This window comes from Anomaloglossus baeobatrachus, unplaced genomic scaffold, assembly GCF_048569485.1.
Source record: "Anomaloglossus baeobatrachus isolate aAnoBae1 unplaced genomic scaffold, aAnoBae1.hap1 Scaffold_462, whole genome shotgun sequence".
NCBI classification, from domain to species: domain Eukaryota; kingdom Metazoa; phylum Chordata; class Amphibia; order Anura; family Aromobatidae; genus Anomaloglossus; species Anomaloglossus baeobatrachus.
In genome coordinates, this window is record NW_027443961.1 from 198214 (window position 1) to 216886 (window position 18673).

General features: G+C 45.9%; 1 long non-coding RNA gene across 1 annotated transcript; it reads left to right on the plus strand.

Moving 5' to 3' along the window:
* The first annotated feature begins 2032 nt into the window (after positions 1-2032).
* Positions 2033-17341, plus strand: LOC142280719 (uncharacterized). The gene is made up of 2 exons (XR_012742920.1): positions 2033-2077; positions 15764-17341. It is a non-coding gene; the product is annotated as an uncharacterized LOC142280719 (long non-coding RNA).
* Positions 17342-18673: the final 1332 nt, after the last annotated feature.

Here is an 18673-nt window from a genome sequence, read left to right on the forward strand (position 1 = left end):
GATACAGAGAGACAGTTACTATCCCAGGCAATGCCCGGGTACTACAGCTAGTATTACATAAATCAGAGACCACCTGATTCAAATGGATGGCAAGATGATATTCCTGGCATGCTGCATGCTCCAAGATGGTCTTTATCTTATTCTTACATAATCTAGGGACCTTTTTAATATCAATTTATGTAATGTGGAACATGCAGAGCCATGTGCATCAGGGGACTCTCTTAGAGATAAGTACTGATTCATTGTGCAATGTACCAGTACTATCTAAAGGCACATTACGCTGACTATGGCCTTCACACATGTTATTCTATGTTAGGTGTAGCAAATTCAAACTAATAATACTAATAATAATAATAATCTCATCTTGTAATCCAGATTCATTCTTTAACAATGCCCACCACATCATAATCCATGGTTGACATAAGAGTCTCCAATTCATTCATTTTGTTTGCAGGACTTTTGCATTTGCCAGTAAACATTTAATACTAATAACACATTCCTTACTCTGCTTCCCTATTTTCCTTGCATGTCCCAGCCCCCCTAATCCTTCATTGACCCCTACCATCTCACTATATTTTTCTGCTCTATTTATCCCCTTATTTGCTCCACTACCCTCCCTCCCCCCAGACCCTAGTTTAAAAGCTCCTCCATTCATCTGACCATTTCTTTCCCCCAGCACAGCTGCACCCTCCCCATTGAGGTGCAGCTCGTCCCTACCTTAGAGCCTGTAGCCGACTGAGAAGTCGGCCCAGTTCTCCATGAACCTGAACTCTTCCTTCCTGCACCAATTTGTAAGCCACGGATTTATCTCCCTAAGCTCCTGCTGTCTTTGTAGTGACGCTCGTGGCACCGATAGTATTTCTGAAAACAACACCTTGGAGGTCCTGGACTTCAGCTTCTCTCCTAGTTTCCTGTAATCATCCACCTGCCTCTAATCTTGTCATTAGTACCAATGTGCACCATGACCTCTGGGTTTTCCCCAGCCCCACCCAGCAATCTGTCTATCCGACCCGCAATATGCCGAACGCGAGCACCCGGCAGACAATGCACTGTTCGGCATTCACAGTCTCGGCGACAGATGACCCTGTCTGTTCGCCTAATTATAGAGTCTCCTACCACCAACATCTGTCTGGCCTTTGCTGCACCCCTATTTCCCTCCTTCCTACAGCAGCCATTTTCCTGGTTGCTAGTAGCAACATCCTGCTGTAGTGAGCCTAGTCCTGGCCTGGCATATTTACTAGGTTGTGCCAGATCAGGACTGCGCTCCCTGACACATTTCCCCCTACCCCTTCTTCTGTTACCCAGCTACCTACCTCTGGGTCCTGACCTTCCCCACCTCCACCCTCCTCCATAGCACTGGCCCCAGCCAGAGCCGCTCAGTGAGCTCTAAACTCCTCTCCAGGTTTGCAATGCTCCTGAGTGTTGTGAGCTGCATATTTAGATCAGTTACCTTGGCTTCTAAATATGTAACACGCTGACATCGAGTGCAGACATATTCACCCTCCAACGGCTGCTCAAGGCAGGCATTTACCTCACAAGACACACACCTGGTAGCATTGTCCATGGAGCCGCTATTAAATGGGGATGAACGGTGCAGATAAAAGCAAAAAACAATGGAAAACTTGTAAGGAAAACTCCAAACTCTGCTCTTGTGTCACACTATGATATTGTGTGTATACTATGCACTTCCCGGCCCCCTCAGACTTTACTGCCCCTCACAAGCTCAGTGACCCTCGCTTACTGTGGCCGGGGTAAATAGTTCTGGAACAATCTAGAAACAGCTGTGGCCACTGCCCCCTCAGACTTCACTGCTCATCCCTGGATTTCCAGGATATCTGCTCCATGTCCGTCCACGGCTTCCAGGATGTGTCCTGTCTACATACAGCCTCCATTACCTCACTGTGACCCCCTGACATAACCTCCCCTCACCCAGCACCATGACACCCAGCACAGCAGAGCCCTGCATACACTGAGGAGCTGACCATGTGACCCTGACTCCTCCCCTCCATGTGACATCATCACAGGTCCTGTAAGCACAGAGCAGCCATATATCCGGTGCGCGGCTCTGCAGGAGGAGGTAGGTGCAGGGGCTCTATTATTTTCTCTCCTTTATTTTCATGTTTCTGTCATCTTTTCTTTGTTGCTATGACGACGCTGAAGTCGGTTTCTTATTCAGGAATTATGTTTTCTGTTTTTTTCCTCTTTTTACAGGTTTTTATCTACAAAAATAAAAACAATATAATACACTGCAGTGCGGAGCCCGGATGTGAATACAACAACAAAAATGATGAAACTCACAGCAAAAACGGCATCAAAGTGGCACCGAAGGGAGTTATGGAAAGGGTTAAAGGACTCCGCACTGCATTGCACTTTATTATTATTTTTTTGTGTTTTCTGTTTAACCCCTTAATGACCGCCGATACGCCTTTTAACGGCGGTAATTAAGGGTACTTCTTCCGATCCGCCGCTTTTTAACGGCGGTCGGAAAAAAGGGTATAGCACCCCCCAGAGTCAGAAAATCTCCGGGATTTCAGCTACCGGGGGTAGCTGAGACCCTGGAGATCACGATCAGGGTCGGTTTTTCCGGTCCCCATTCACGTGATCGCCGTTACAATCGTGTAACAGCGATGACGTAAAAGTTAATGTCGCACCGGTAAAAAAATGATTCTTCTCCCATCTGGCATGATCAAACATGTCAGATGAGAGATGAAAGTCCTCCCCCGGTCACCGGTGTGGCAAAAATCTCCTCACCCCTCCAGTCCCCGTCCCCCGTCGCTGAAAGTGTGTTAGTTCTGTGGTAACTAACAGAAGCCAGGAGCGATCCAGAAGGCATTCACCTTTTTACACATGTGACTTTTTGAGGCGTGAGTGGGGCCATGTGTTGCTTGTGCCATCATAGGGAACAGGGACCTTGGTAAACACAACTTATCCCTACTTTCCCATACTCCATTAGAGTTCAGCCTAGCTCCCATTTTCTCCCAATGTTCCTTCTCTGTTTGGGCAGCCTGATGCTGGAGGGATTTCAGGACATCCAGACTCACTGTGGCTGGGACTTCCTGGCTCCCTGCCACTATCCTCTGATCCCTAGGCCTCTTTGCCGCTGCTTTCGCAGCCGCATCCGCCCTTCTATTGCCCGCTACCTCCAGTGAGTCACCTTTTGTGTGTGCTTTCACCTTGATGCCAACCTGGACTGGTAACATTAGTGCCTCCATTAACCGTTTTACCAATTCTGCATTTTTAATAGGCTTACCAGCTGACGTAAGAAAAGCTCTACTTCTCCAGATAGGGCCAAAATCATGACAGATCCCAAATCCATAATTTGAGTCTGAATAAACATTAATTTTCCTACCTGATCCTGCTCTACACGCCTCAATGAGCGCTGTTAGCTCCGCCTCCTGCGCGGACATGTGCAGCGGGAGTGGTTCAGCTCGGATTACCTCATGTGAGGATACTACTGCATATCCAGTGTAGAATCTCCCATCCAGGTGGTATCTGGAGCCATCTACAAAAAACTCAAAATCTGCATTAGGAATAGGTGTATCGTAGACATGTGAAAAACCTGCTGTCTCCTGACTCATCAGCTCTATGCAGTTATGTTCGTGCGTCATGTCAAAGTATTCATCCTCACTTGCTACCATTGTCACCAATTCCCCCTTTTCTGAATCTACTGGCAAAAGGGTGGCTGGATTCAGAACATTACACCTCTTGAGGGTGACATACTCAGGAATCAGAAGGGCACATTCAAGTCTGAGCTGTCTGGCCATAGACAGGTGTTTCAGTTGGACTTGCACAAGTATAGCATGAATGTCATGCGGGGAGTAAATTGTTAAGGGAAATGTCAGTGTGATCTCACAAGCTTTCCCTAGCAGTACTGCAGCAGCCGCTACAGCACGGACACACGTGGGAGACCCTCTGCCAACCGGGTCCAATCGCGCTGAGTAGTAAGCTATTGGTCTTTGTTTGTCACCATGTTGCTGTGTGAGGACGGCTGTCGCATGCCCGCCCTGTTCTGTGCAAAACAAGAAAAATGGTTGATCGTAATTTGGAATACCAAGGGCCGGGGCAGATACAATGAGTAGTTTAAGGGAATGAAAGGAATCAATAGCTTCCTGAGTGAGGTCAAAGGGGTCAGATGACAGACAATCATAAAGGGGTTGCATCATTTGCGAGGCAGACCTTATCCAAGGCCTGCAGTATGACACTAAGCCCAAAAAGGTGCACAGTTGCCGGTGGGACCTGAGTAAGGAGAGATTTTGGACTGCTTGTTTTCTCTCCTCAGTCAGGTGTCTTGTACCTTCAGAGATACAGTGACCCAAAAATGTCACCTTTTGCTTACAGTACTGTAATTTTTCACGTGAAACTTTGCAACCATTCTCTGCCAGAAAACACAGCAAAGAAATTGGGGCTTCCTTGCAGGACGTCTGGTCTGGACAGCAGAGCAAAAGGTCATCCACGTACTGCAATAGCGTAACCTGTGGATGAGGCGGTTGTCAGTGCTCCAGAATTCCTGCCATAGCTGTAGAATAAATGGTAGGTGAATTCATTCCTCCTTGCGGGAGGACTGTTCACATGTACTGTTTCCCCTCATGTGTGAAGGCAAAAAGATACTGACAGTCAGGGTGTAGAGGCACAGAGAAAAAGGCATTTGCCAAATCAATTACTGTAAAACATTTGGAGGTCCCTGGGATTTGTGACAGTAAGGTATGTGGGTTTGGAACAATGGATGTTACACTCTCAGTGACAGCATTGACAGCTCTCAAATCATGCACCATTCTGTATGTATCAGGGGAACCTTTGGGCCCTTTTTTCTTGATTGGATACAAGGGAGTGTTACAGGGGAGGACCTTTGTACTAGAGCCCCTGCTTGCACATATTCTCTTATATCTCTGGTCAGGGGCATTGATTTGGCTGGGCTTAAGGGATACTGTTTTAAACAAGGAGGAGTGGAGCCTTCTTTTAATTTTATCATGACTGGGGGAATAGGAAGCCGACCAACATCAGTTTTTCCCTTTGCCCATACGATGTCTGGAACTTGTTGTGTCGCGGGCGGGGAGGAGGATGGTGTCGCTGCGCTCACCCACTGCTCGGGTCCGGCTACTGCTGCTGCTGCTGCTCGGCGGTGGCTCGAGCGGTGGGCCGGATCCCGGGGCCTCGAGCGGCGCTCCTCGCCCGGCGAGTGAAAAGGAAGGGTTTCGATTGTGGGGGATTTTAGATATTGTTCGTGACGCCACCCACGGTTGTGGTGATTTTGGTGACACCACCGCTGCTCTGGATGGGGATCCCAGGAGCGGTGACAGGGAGCAGCTTTGTTGTTAGTTCTCCCCTCCGTGTGTAGGGGGTTGGTTGTCCCGGGGCCCGGTGATGGGGTAGGGATGGATGATGGATGGCAGGCGGGTTGCGGGGTCTGGTGAGGTGCAGGGTCGCAGGGGCAGCGCTGTGCCGCACGGCACGGTGGTACTCACTCAGCCTGAGACGATGACACAGTTCTCGGTAAAACACACGGCTGGAAAGACGGGTCCCACGGACGGCTGCTGTTGCTTTTCCCCGGAAGGTTGGTGGTGATTATCTTTCTCTGCACCTATGCACTGTAAACGGCTCCAATGGGTTCCCACCGGTAACCCGCTCCTCCAGCTTGATGGGTGCTGAAGGAGCCATTTTGCCCGCAGGCGCTGGCCCTGAGAACGGTTGCCTTGGCGGTGGCGGTGCTCCCCTTATGGTTGGACTGTTGCCTTTTTCGGGACTTGATTGTTTGGAAACCCAGGAGGTCTCCTTCACTAACAGATTCGGCAAATTCACGGCGACTCCTAGCCTTGCCGGGGTCCGAAAAGCCCCTGCCAATGGTGCTGGCTTCTCTTTGTGTACCGGTCCGGTACCGCCAGGCCACCGCCCGTCCACGGTCCTTACGGTAAACTCCGATAGGCCACTCCTGCAGACGGTCACCACCGTCTGCCAACCTTGTTGCTCCGTCCGGGCCACACACCCGGACCAACTTCAGTCTGTTCAGCTAACACTTTACTCCTCTCACTTTCACTGCTCAACTGATCTGAACTTCCTTTTCCTGCCTCCAGGACTGTGAACTCCTCGGTGTGCGGAGACCAACCGCCTGGCTCCACCCCCTGGTGTGGACATCAGCCCCTGGAGGAAGGCAACAAGGGTTTTGTGTCTGGCTTTGATGTGCCTAACCGGGGTGTAGGGTGTGGTGGTGTTATTACCTGTGGCCCCTGGCTTGTCCAGAGCGCCACACTTGCATTGCTATGTCTTCACTAGTTCTGGTATCGGACACTCTCGCAGATTTGGACATGTACACCATTGCTACAATCTTGCACAAGTGTTTGTCAGAGAGGGGACTTGTGACTGTAATACATTCTGGGGTGTATTGTATGGTAGCCTGGATAGCACTTAACACATCAGCCCCCAGCAAATTCATAGGAGTATTTTCACTAACAATAAGCTTTGTGAGAATTTCCTGGCTATCTTGTAATTTCAGCTTCATCTGTTTTGTCAAGGGAGTTTCACACACCAATCCCTCCACCCCGACACACTCCACAGTCTCGTCAGTAATCATGTCTGGCTTTATCAGGTCCTTATGTACCACAGTTCCGGCTGCCCCAGTGTCAATTAAAAATTCTGCCTCTTTCCCCCCTGGCAATGTTATGGTCGTAATTAAGGTGGGACCAGGTCCTGAGGGAACAAAAACAGGGTACACGTTTGTCACTGGGTTGCCAGTTTCCTAGGCCAGAGGCAAAGGAGGAGGGAAGAAAGGAGGAAAGTCAGTCTGTTCCCTCGCCTTTTTGGGGTTTTTGCACTGTCTGGCGTGATGTCCATTCTGTCCACAATTCCAGCACTGTACGGTCACTAGGTCACCTGGTGTTCCCCTCCTCTGCTTCCACTGTTTTCCTTGTGCTCTAGCATACATTACTGGTCGCTTGCATTTTGTCAGTTCAACCCCCTTAGCTACTTGCAGAAGGTCTATTGGGTCCATGTTTCTCCACTCAGGTCTGGCTGTCTGTACTGCTTCTCGTAAAAACTTATTCATACCGTCAATGAATGCATTCACCAATATTTTGATACCAAGGTCGTTTCTTGCACTGTACTCCATGTCTGTCCACTTCAGCTGTAACCTCCCAAAGTACATCTCTATACTCTCCCCTTTTTGCTGTGTCACGTCAGTCATCAATACAGACTGCTCTGATTGTTTCTTTGTAGCCCATTCTTTCAATGCCTCACAGTACATCTTTCCAGACCTCTCAGACTGATCATCCATGATCCATGATTGATCCTTTACCATATCAGTATGTGATTTAATTACCGTATTTTTCGCTTTATAAGACGCACTTTCACTTTTGTTCCCCCAAATTTTTTGGGGAAAGTAGGGGGTGCGTCTTATAAACCGAATATACTGGGAGTGTGTGTATATATATATATATATATATATATATATATATATATATATATATATATATATATATATATATATATATATATATACTGCAGGGTCCGCTCTGGAGCACTGCTGGGGGCAGGGAAAGCTGGGAGTGGCAGCGTTAGATCTCCTGCTCCCGCTCATATAATATGCACAGCCGCTGTCCATCAGCGTGGTGTTGAAATTGCATCACACTGAGAGGCTGGGGCAGCGGGGCATATTATATCTGCCTGTGCTCCCTTTGATCGCACATGATCCCCCCCTGTGTTAGCTATGCCCCCGTGCTGCTGCCCATAGTAAAATAAAAAAAGCTTTACTTACCTCCAGCGCTGATCTCCCGGTCTCCTGCTGCTGCTGTCTGTGATAAGACACGCAGAGATGATATCACTCTGCCGTGCCGATCACATGACCGGCAGCAAGAACCAGGAAGTGCAGGAAGCCGGAGCTCAACTGTGAGGAGGGAGACAGAGGAGGGACAGTGCTGAGAAGGTAAGGAAAGAGTGTTTTATTCTATTATGGGCAGCAGAATGGGGGCATATCTAACACAGGGGAGATGTGCCATCTATAGGGGCCATGGGCAGCTGTATGGGGGCCATATGTAACAGGGGAGATGTGCCATCTATAGGGGCCATGGGCAGCTGTATGGGGGCCATATCAAACACAGGGGAGATGTCCCATCTATAGGGGCCATGGGCAGCTGTATGTTGGCCATATCAAACACAGGGGAGATGTGCCATCTATAGGGGCCATGGGCAGCACAGGGGGACGTGTCCCAGCACAAGGGGGCTATATTCAATATAAGGGGGCCATATCCAGACTAAGTGGGGCTAATTTTAGGATGGGGGGCTATAAGGGACATATACCCTATACGATTTGTTAGACGGACACTGGCATTATAAGATGGACCCCATTTAACATTAAAAAAAAAATCTCTTTTCCTTCACTAAATTTGGGGGTGCGTCTTATAATCAGGTGCATCTTATAAAGCGAAAAATACGGTATGTGTCCCAGCACGTCACCTGCCTTTGCAGTCACCAAACTCTCAAGGTCTTTCCAAGTGCATTTATAAGTCACCTGTATTGTCTGTATTTGCCTGTAAAATGGGAAAGGTTGGTTTTCAGGGTCAGGTAACTGTTTCAACATAGCTAGCTGGTCAGAGGGGCTCCAGGGGTAATATTCCTGTGTCTGTCTGATTCTTGTGACCTTCCTTGGTCGGGATGTATTTGATTTTTTTGGTACTGGTCCCAGGACATTCTTTTCTTTCCTCACCGTCAGAGTAATGTCCAGCTTCCTCCCCAAAACTCAATTCCTTCACTACCTCTGTCTCAGAGTCAGCGTCCTCTGTCATCACATGTGATCTGGTTCGAACAGGATGTAGTGCAATCCGCTTAGGACGAGTAACATTACACGTAGCACAAGTACCTCTCCAGTCTGGGTTTTTCTGACTACAATGTTTCCAAGTCAATTCATCTGGTCTGGGTTTCTGATTATGTGAAGGTGGGGCGGTAGCAGTCACAATTTCTGCTTTTGGTGCATTAAAAAATTCATAATACACCTTATCTCCCGCTGTGGTCTCTTTATATCCACAATGCTGCACCTCTTCAGCCACACGACACCATTTTCCTTTCTCGCCTTTTCATTGGGTTATATGTTATATGTATTACAGTGGGTTATATGTTGTCTCCAGGGGAGGCTTGACACTAGGTTGAAAAAAGAGTTAGCTCCTCCTCCCACAGCATATAACCCCAGCTAGGCGGGAACTAGCTCAGTTCTTTTTAGTGTCAGCAGGGAGGCTGACACGTCTGGCCTGAGCCCCAGGCCAGCTCATGTTTTTTTGTTTATTTATTTCTTTTCTTTGTGAATTTATTCTATTTTTGACTATGGGGCAATACCAGGGTATGCTCACCCTCGTTCCCCCTGCTTACGGGCAGAGGAAACCTGGCGTGCAAAAGCCGTCAGTCTTCCCGCGCGCCCAAGTGGTCGGGTCTGCGTACCCCTCCAGGCTCCCTGGAAGCACCTCACAAAGGTAGCTCCAGAGGGCTAAGCAGAGCTGAGCACCTGCTAGCCTTGAGCCGAAGATGCATCCCCGAGATCTCCGCATCACAGTACCGACGCGTCTTCAGACGGAGCAAGAGCAGGTAGGGAGACGACGCGTATCCGTCCCCTGCATCCATCCGCCGCCTGAGGAGGCACCGGTGGGGCGATGCAGGCCATGTTCCCAGGGAAGCATCATAAATTTAGCTCCCGACTTCGGCCTGCATTCTTAGCAACGCCCCCTCCACTGCTCCAGAAGCCGCTCCCTCTAGTGGGCCGTCTCTCCCCTCCATGCTGCTAGAGAACACTAGACGCCATTACATGTGGGGAGCAGAAACAGGTGAGATCGCTTCCTTGGCTCTGCAACTCTGCAGCACTATATACCGCTCTGTTCAGCGGTATATCGCTGTCTTTCTAGCAGTGTGTGCCTGCTGGCTGGCGGTGTATATCAGCTTTCAGCGATATATACTGACTGTGCCTGCAGGTATATACCGACTGTTTGGCAGTGTATGCCACTTTACTTTACTATTGGTATATACCAGCTCTGTATAGCAGTCCCTTTCTAATACTGCTAGTAGCCCCCTACCCATAATAGTGTAATACTGCTAGAGGCTCACAGTACTAATTGTACGTTTGTTGCTGACATGCGTAACCGCAAGGGTGATAATTTAAAGCTTCCCAGGCATCCTCTATGGACCTGTACTATGCTTGTACCACCTGTGGAAGCTCGTTTCCCAATGGTCGAAGCTATCCACTCTGCCGGGGCTGCGATGCCCCTACTACACTATCAACCCAGGCGTTGCCGGACCAGGGGGTCATGCAGTCTGTGGGTTCGGCCCCGGCCACCATTCAGGCAGCACCCCCGTCTGATGAGGCTATCCCTGCATGGGCTCTTCTGATGTATGAAAGGTTAGATGACCTGGCCGCTCAGATATCCCAGCCTTCCACAGGCAGCCTCCCCCCAGCTCAGCTCCCTCAGAGGAGCCCGCCTTCGTCTGATGTATCATCCCCAGTACGTAAAAAGGCTGTCTCCAAAAGGCGCCATGGCGACCGCTCCGCCTCGTCTGAGTCACACGATGGTCAGTCTCACTCAGGCTCCGTGACCTTTAGTAGTCACAATTCCCGAGACTCTGACTCTGATTCAGATGTCCTTTCTGAGTCTAGGCATATGGAAGACACTTTAATAGCAGCTGTCAATCACTCTCTGTCGATTTCTGATCAGCCCTCGGACCCGACTTCTCAGTCGGCAATCAAGCGAGCCAAGAAGCCTCCTAAGTCCTTTGCCCAGGATCCGATTTTTCATCAAATCATATTTAAACGGTGGGATCACCCTGATAGGAGGTTAAATAAAAAATCCTCCTCTTCATTCGCTTATCCCTTTCCTCCGGAAATGGTTAAGCCATGGTCGCTACCCCCCGTTGTGGATCCGCCAGTATCCAGACTGGCTAAACACACGGTTATGTCTGTTTCAGACAACGCGCCTCTCAAGGACTCGTCCGACCGCGCAGTTGAGGCTGCGGTCAAATCTATTTTCCAGGCTTCGGGCTCCTCTCTGCGCCCCCTGTTTGCCATGACATGGGTGGCAAGAGCTATGAGCGTGTGGAGTAGGAACCTGCGCAAGTTGCTTCGCCCTTGCAATATTCCTCCAGAGGCTCTTGAGATTCTTGATTTGTTCTCTCTAGCCTCTAATTATTTTCTTCACGGCTCCCTAGATGCAGCTAGCTGGTCAGCCCTAACGGCAGCCAATGCTGTCTTCGCCCGCAGGGTTCTGTGGCTAAAAATATGGAATGCGGACAGTGCCTCCAAGAAGTCCCTGTCCACACTTCCCTTCCAGGGTCTTCGTCTGTTTGGTGAATCCCTGGACAAACTCATATCTGAGGCGACGGGTGGTAAAAGTACCATTCTGCCACAAAAGCAGCCTGTAGCCAGAAATTTCAAAAAATCTTCTTGGCGCAGGCAGTCCTTTCGGCCTGCCCCCCAAAAACCATCAGCCCAAGGACCGTCCCAACGCTCAGATCGAGGATCCGGTCCCTCAAGGGGCTCTTCTTGGCGTTCCCACTCCAAGCAACCTAAACCCAAAGGACCTCGCTCTGTACAGGCCCCCTCAGCATGACGCCAGGTATCCCTCAGATCCGACTCCTGTGGGAGGGTGGCTTCTGCTTTTTCGGGATATCTGGCTAGACCACACTCACGATGCTTGGGTTCGAGAAATCGTCACCTCAGGTTACAAGATCGATTTCCATTCCCTGCCGGCCAACAGGTTTCTGCGTTCTCGTATTCCTGTATTGCAAATATAAAAATGGCTATTTTTTGAGTCTATACATTATGTTAAACTAGAACATATTGATTAGTCAGACAGACAAAGTGTACATGGTTACAAAATCTTGTATATACGTAAGGATTTCTGTGTGTTTGTCTTGAATATACAGACAGACAATATACCATTGTAACAGAAACCTTATGATTTACTTACAATCAAATATCTGATGGTTTTGTGTGTTTGCTATCCATTGAAATTGAAACTATGATTTACTTTAGTTCAACAATCTGATGTTTTAGGTGTTTGCTATATACACAGACAGACAATATATCCATTTACCTAGCTCAAATACCTGATGTGTATTCTTGGGAGATTTGAATGTCTGTGGGTTTATTACCCCATTGTCTGATGTGTGGTGTATCTCTAGTTCATCTATGCCCAGAGACTGGCCATCAAAGGGCATGGATCAATAAGACTACAACACATTAACTTTAAGGCTGGTAATATTGGTCAAGCCTCTATAAGATCAGCTGAAGTATAGCACAGACAGAAGCTCGTGTTACCTGTACCGAGATGTCCGGTCAGTGTTGGGATTTCCAGGAGTCCTCTGTCTATGTCATGCTTCTGTGATTCTTAATATTCCAGACAGATGATGTCCAAAACTCCTTGGTGATACAGATGATGTCCAAAACGTAAGTATTTAACTGTACTTAACCTTTGTATGTTCAATATACAAAAGTGTACGCAATATCATACTTTTCCTTTAAGTTTGTATTTCATATTAACCTTTATAATAAAATTACTTAATTGCCTTCTTTAAAGCCGTATCTGAACCTTAGTGCTAAAAATATTAGCAAAACATTTGGCGTAATCGGCAGGATATACGCAGAAGGCTTTGAGTACTTTTGTTAGTGTGATATTGCGTAAAATATGCCTCTTTTTAAGAAAAAAGTGGTTGTGAGTGAATGCATTGAGATTCCAGGTTGGGAACAGACTCCCTATGATATTTTAGCAACCAAGTGGTCGCACAGTGTTGGTTTGAGTGAACCATGGGACAAATGTTTGAAAAATGCTGAACCTGTAGATGTGGTTGAATGCTTGCAGAAAGTGAAAGTGGAGAAAGGTAAAGAATTGGGCGCTGTTGGTAGGCGTGGATGGATCCTGTTGTCTGCATATAGAAAACAGCATCAGGAAAAGATACGTATGCTAACAAAAGTTCAGGAATTAGAGAGACAGTTGTGTGAGGTCCAGACTGCATTGGTCACAGCACAGTGTCAGAATAAGTTGTCAGTGGACAAATGTGATGGATATCTGCATGATGCAGACAAGTCTGCTGTATGTATAGAGCAGTATAAATACAGAAAGAAGAGCGGGAAGGAGAATAGAAAGGAAGTAACTTTGGCCATAGCCAAAGCGGGGTCAGAGGGGAACTCAGATGAGTGGAATGGTGACGTATGGAACTCAACTGATTCTGAAAACGTCACCGACCCAGAACAGGAGGATGAACATGTCAGTGGGGAGAAGGAAATTGATCCTCATCTTAACCCAATAAGAGTTCATCCAATATACCATAGACAAGTTTTAGAAACAGCTAGAGGTAAACAGAACAGGAATATGGTAGAGGATTGCAGTCAGCTTCTTGATCGTTTTTCACAAAGGTCAAATGAATCTTTGATAACTTGGATAGTCAGATTATGGGAGATGGGGGCTCATGGAGTACAGCTGGATGCTGTGGATGGCCCAAAGTTTGTTCAACTCAGCCATGAGCCTGTAGTGAAGGAAGCATTTTGTTCCTTGATAGTTCAGCGACCACATGTGGTGTGTAGTATGATGGATGTTGTGGCTATGGCATTGCAGCATAAATACCCATCTGAGGCGGACTGGCCGCCTAATGAAAAACCATGGTTTACATTGAAAGATTGTGCTTGGAGATTGAAGGAGGAGGCTATGAAAAATGCTATTTCAGCAAGTGCATATGACAATTACATGCAAGTTGTTGTAAGTGTTTCTATTAGAAATTGTATCATTAGAAATGCCCCTGCAGCTTATAAACATGTCATGATGGCATTAATGGTAAATCAGACTGGGAAACCCATCTCCAATACATTGGAGGCGATCCGACAGTTAGAGGGTCTGGGAGAATGGGGTCCCAAACAGAGAGATCAGCTTAATTTTGAAGAACAGTGTAACAACGTCAAAAGTAGTACAAATCGTAGATCCCGTGTTACCAGGAGAGATATGTTTATGGCCCTGATAAAGGATGGTGTTGCCTGGGATAAAATAGATGGGATTAGTACTGACGAGATGTGGAAATTGTATCAAAAGAGAAAATTGTATCAAAGGAGAGGACTTAATAAAAAGTCAGGGGTTTCACATAATAAAAAGGGTGCAGCAAAAGATTCTGAATCTCCACAGCGCAGGCGAAGCAGGACACGGGGAGAAAGAGGGCCCACTTTCTCATCGTCACCAGCAAAGCCTATACCACCGGGGGTGTTGGATCTTTACGCTGAAGTCAAATGTTTGGTGCAGGAAATCAAAGCCCAACAGAAGAGGTTGTCATCATCTTCCACCAAGATGTCTCCATCTGAAATGGAAGATAGATGGGGGGAAATTGATAAGGGTAATATTGAGACCACAGAGGAGATTGAAATTAATAAGGGTAATATTGAGACCACAGAGGAGATTGAAATTTATAAGGGTAATATTGAGACCACAGAGGAGATTGAAAAAGATAAGGGTAATATTGAGACCATAGAGGAGATTGCCGGTAATATTGAGACCACAGAGGAGATTGCCGGTAATATTGAGACCACAGAGGAGATTGCCGGTAATATTGAGACCACAGAGGAGATTGAAAAAGATAAGGGTAATTTTGAGACCACAGAGGAGATTGAAAAAGATAAGGGTAATTTTGAGACCACAGAGGAGATTGAAAAAGATAAGGGTAATATTGAGACCACAGAGGAGATTGAAAAAGATAAGGGTAATATTGAGACCACAGAGGAGATTGAAAAAGATAAGGGTAATATTGAGACCACAGAGGAGATTGCCGGTAATATTGAGACCACAGAGGAGATTGAAAAAGATAAGGGTAATATTGAGACCACAGAGGAGATTGCCACCAATACAGAATGTACAGAGATATGTAAAGAGATAAGTATTACAAAAGCCATTCCTGCTCATAAACAATACAGAGCCATACAAATGTTCACAAAGGAGAGACTAGAAACCAGGAGGATCCCTGTGTTCAGTCTATTGGAAGGGCAATTATTTTTGCTATTGTTTGGTTGGTCTCATATTTACATACCCATGCTGCTAATTAATACAGCACAATATACCAATATGGTTGGGTAAATAGTGAACTTTTTAGGCTGTCAAGTTAGATGTGAATCTTTTAGCATATGGATAATGGACTGGATAAAATTGTGTTTTGTGTATTATTTGAGCTTGTATGCTAATCATGTTTGTGCTTTCTTTTTAGACTGGAGACCAGAGTTTTACATTACATGTTATTAGAGCCATCAGGCTAAAACAATGAAACAAGTAATCATCCCATTGTGATGAATGGGTATTGTATTTACCTAATGGTTGTTGTTTGTTTTATGTGTATGTTCAATCAGGACCACAGTAGGCTTGTAAATGCCCTCTCAGTATGATGGTCTCATAGTCCAAAGGTCAGATTTGGCCTTCAACTGAACTCAGTTAATAAGAGAAGGGATAGATCAGGATTATTAATTAAGGTAATTCTAATGAATAGTGGAGACAGTGACATGTTAATCAGTTGATGGTACTGTCTATTTCTAAAATGTAGATAGTCAGAGGGAGGGTTCCTTCAGTTCTGCAGAGAAGATAAATGATTTGGATCTTCACATCCTATCAATGATTGTGCAAACATTTGGGTGAAACAATTGAGTGACAAAGGTATTCCAGAACCTGCTGAAGTCATTGCTCGAGGAGCAGACAATGTGCTGACAGTTATGAAACAAGAAAAGTGGGAATACATCCCAACTGACAGATGAGTAATATGTGTATTGTTGTCCCTTTAGAACAAACTCTGGAAATGTTGCATCATTGGCGCCACCATGGGCATGGATCTACTTCCGTCAGAAGCCAAGCAACCTTCAGACCGAAAACAGAGAGACCAACCATGGAAAATGTGGCCTTATTGAAAATCAAACAGAATCTATGGGTTTACCTGGCTCAGCTGATGAATACGAGCCATTTTTGTATAACAAACTACCAGTGATGACAATATATGAGAAACTTGTATCGAGGCGCTACTGACCCCTTTACATAAATGAAGACCTAGAAGAAGAAGATGTGACCCAAAACTTCATCTCCAATCTGTATTGTGCCTATATGAACTGCACTGGGGAACATTCTCTAACAGAAGAGATGATTGCCCTAAGGACTCAAAGGGTTACATGAGCTGATCTATCAGAGGACTTGTTAAAGCAAAATAGGCAGATGTCAACAATTAAAAATACAGAATAAGACAGGGCATAAACAGATTGCTATTATTTGTGTCTCTCATACAAATAAAAAATGCAAACGTATGAGGGCAGGAAATAATATGAGATTAACAATATAATGACTGTTTCATTATATACAAAAAATGTAAAATTGTTAACGAAATCATAGATACAAGGATTATCTATAATAATTGTAGGAACACTCACTGCAGCGGCATATGCAGCTAAAGCAATAGGACGATTCTCTTGTTTGGTGGCTATATTTATCACAAGTAGAGATGGATTTATACTAGATTAATTACATTACACAAGATAATGGTAGATGGTGGGAATGTGTATTTTCTTAGTTACCTGATTTTTTGATATATGCATTATATATATTAGGAGTAATTTTTGCTATTGTGCATGCATTGCTTTGTGTTGTTGTATCATCCGCTAAAACTATGCCGTTAGGGTATGGGACATTGTATAAATAATGTATGGCTCAAAACAGCCAAGGGTGGAATGTATTGCAAATATAAAAATGGCTATTTTTGAGTTTATAAATTATGTTATACTATAACATTGATTAATCAGACAGACAAAGTGTACATGGTTACAAAATCTTGTATATACTTAAGGATTTCTGTGTGTTTGTCTTGAATATACAGACAAACAATATATCCATTTACCTAGCTCAAATACCTGATGTGTGTTCTTGGGAGACTTGAATGCTGTGGGTTTATTACCCCATTGTCTGATGTGTGGTGTATCTCTGGTCCATCTATGCCCAATGACTGGCCATCAAAGGGCATGGATCAATAAGACTACAACACATTAACTTTAAGGCTTGTAATATTGTTCAAGCCTTTTTAAGATCAGCTGAAGTATAGCACAGACAGAAGCTCGTGTTACCTGTACCGAGATGTCCGGTCAGTGTTGGGATTTCCAGGAGTCCTCTGTCTATGTCATGCTTCTCTGATTCTTAATATTCCAGACAGATGATGTCCAAAACTCCTTGGTGATACAGATGATGTCCAAAACGTAAGTATTTAACTGTACTTAACCTTTGTATGTTCAATATACAAAAGTGTACGCAATATCATACTTTTCCTTTAAGTTTGTATTTCATATTAACCTTTATAATAAAATTACTTATTTGCCTTCTTTAAAGCCGTATCTGAACCTTAGTGTTAAAATTATTAGCAAAACAAATGTCCCAGCATTCCCAGCAGTGTCACCTCTCCAGTTAGCAGCTCAATCATCTTGTAGGTGAGTTCTAGGATCTTCTGGTCATTGATGTCCTCATGTATCGGGGGGTGAGGTGGAGGTCCCGTGATTGGGCTCAGGGGTCTTCCCCATCCCTCAGACACAGGGGCCTGACAGCGCTCACTAGAGGTCTTCTTCACTACTGTGTAATCCTGGTTATGGAGAGACACAGTAATAAATCTCACTCCAGACATTTCCAGAGTCCTCACCTCTCCAGTTCTGTCCATCTGTTATTCCCATAGATAAGAATGATGTAATGTGACGTCATCAGAATCTCTCACCTCTCCAGTAAGCCGGAAGAGGATCTCTAGGGTTAGGTGTAATATCCTCTCCGCCATCTTGTCCCTGTCCATATCCATCCTTGACAGAAAATTTTCTTAAACAGAATGAAATCACTGAGAGGATCCGATATTATAAAGACCTGAATGGGAAGGAGATGAGCCGATAAGTAAAATTATTGGCGATAAGGGAGGTGAGTAGGTCTGAGCGGATCCATATTGTAAAAATCCGGATCCGTGCAGTTTCAAAGATTTCCGGGTGCTGTATCCGGTATTCCAGGTGCAAAATCCAGATCCGGCACTGGAGAAAATAATTGAAAAATAAATAAAACCAGAAATAAAATAGCGTTTCATACTTACCGAGACTCGGTGTCATGGCAGCAAACTGCTTCCGGGTCGCGCATTCACTTCCTGTACTGTACAATGTATACACACAGCTTTCCATGTTTTCCTCGTCCACCTGCCATCCTCTCATCTGTGATTGGTTGTAGGTAGATGCGCCCCCAGCAGGTGACAGTATCTGCTATGCAGTCATCGCGGCTGTCATTGCTGCACAGCCAGCGGTAGTGCACTATGGCCGATGGCTATGTAGCAGAGCTGGGACCTCGTGTGGATTACGCCGAAGCTGCAGGGGTGTTAATAAAGAGGTGAAGGAGGGTGGGTGTTGTACTTTATTCCAAATAAAGGATCTTTTCTGTGTTTATTTTCATTCATTTACAGGATTTGATGCAGGTATCTCAGACGCCTGTGCCATCACTAACCTAGAGCTTAGTAGCAGCTGTGCGCTGCTATTAATCCCTTGTTACCCCGATTGCCACCGCACCATGGCAATGGAGAAGAGCTGGTATTGCTCGGGGATTGTCACATCTAATAGATGCAGCAATACCGGGCAGCTGTGGGCTGAGAATACCAGCCCCCAGCCAACCTTATCATGGCTGGGTATCAAAATTAGGGGGGA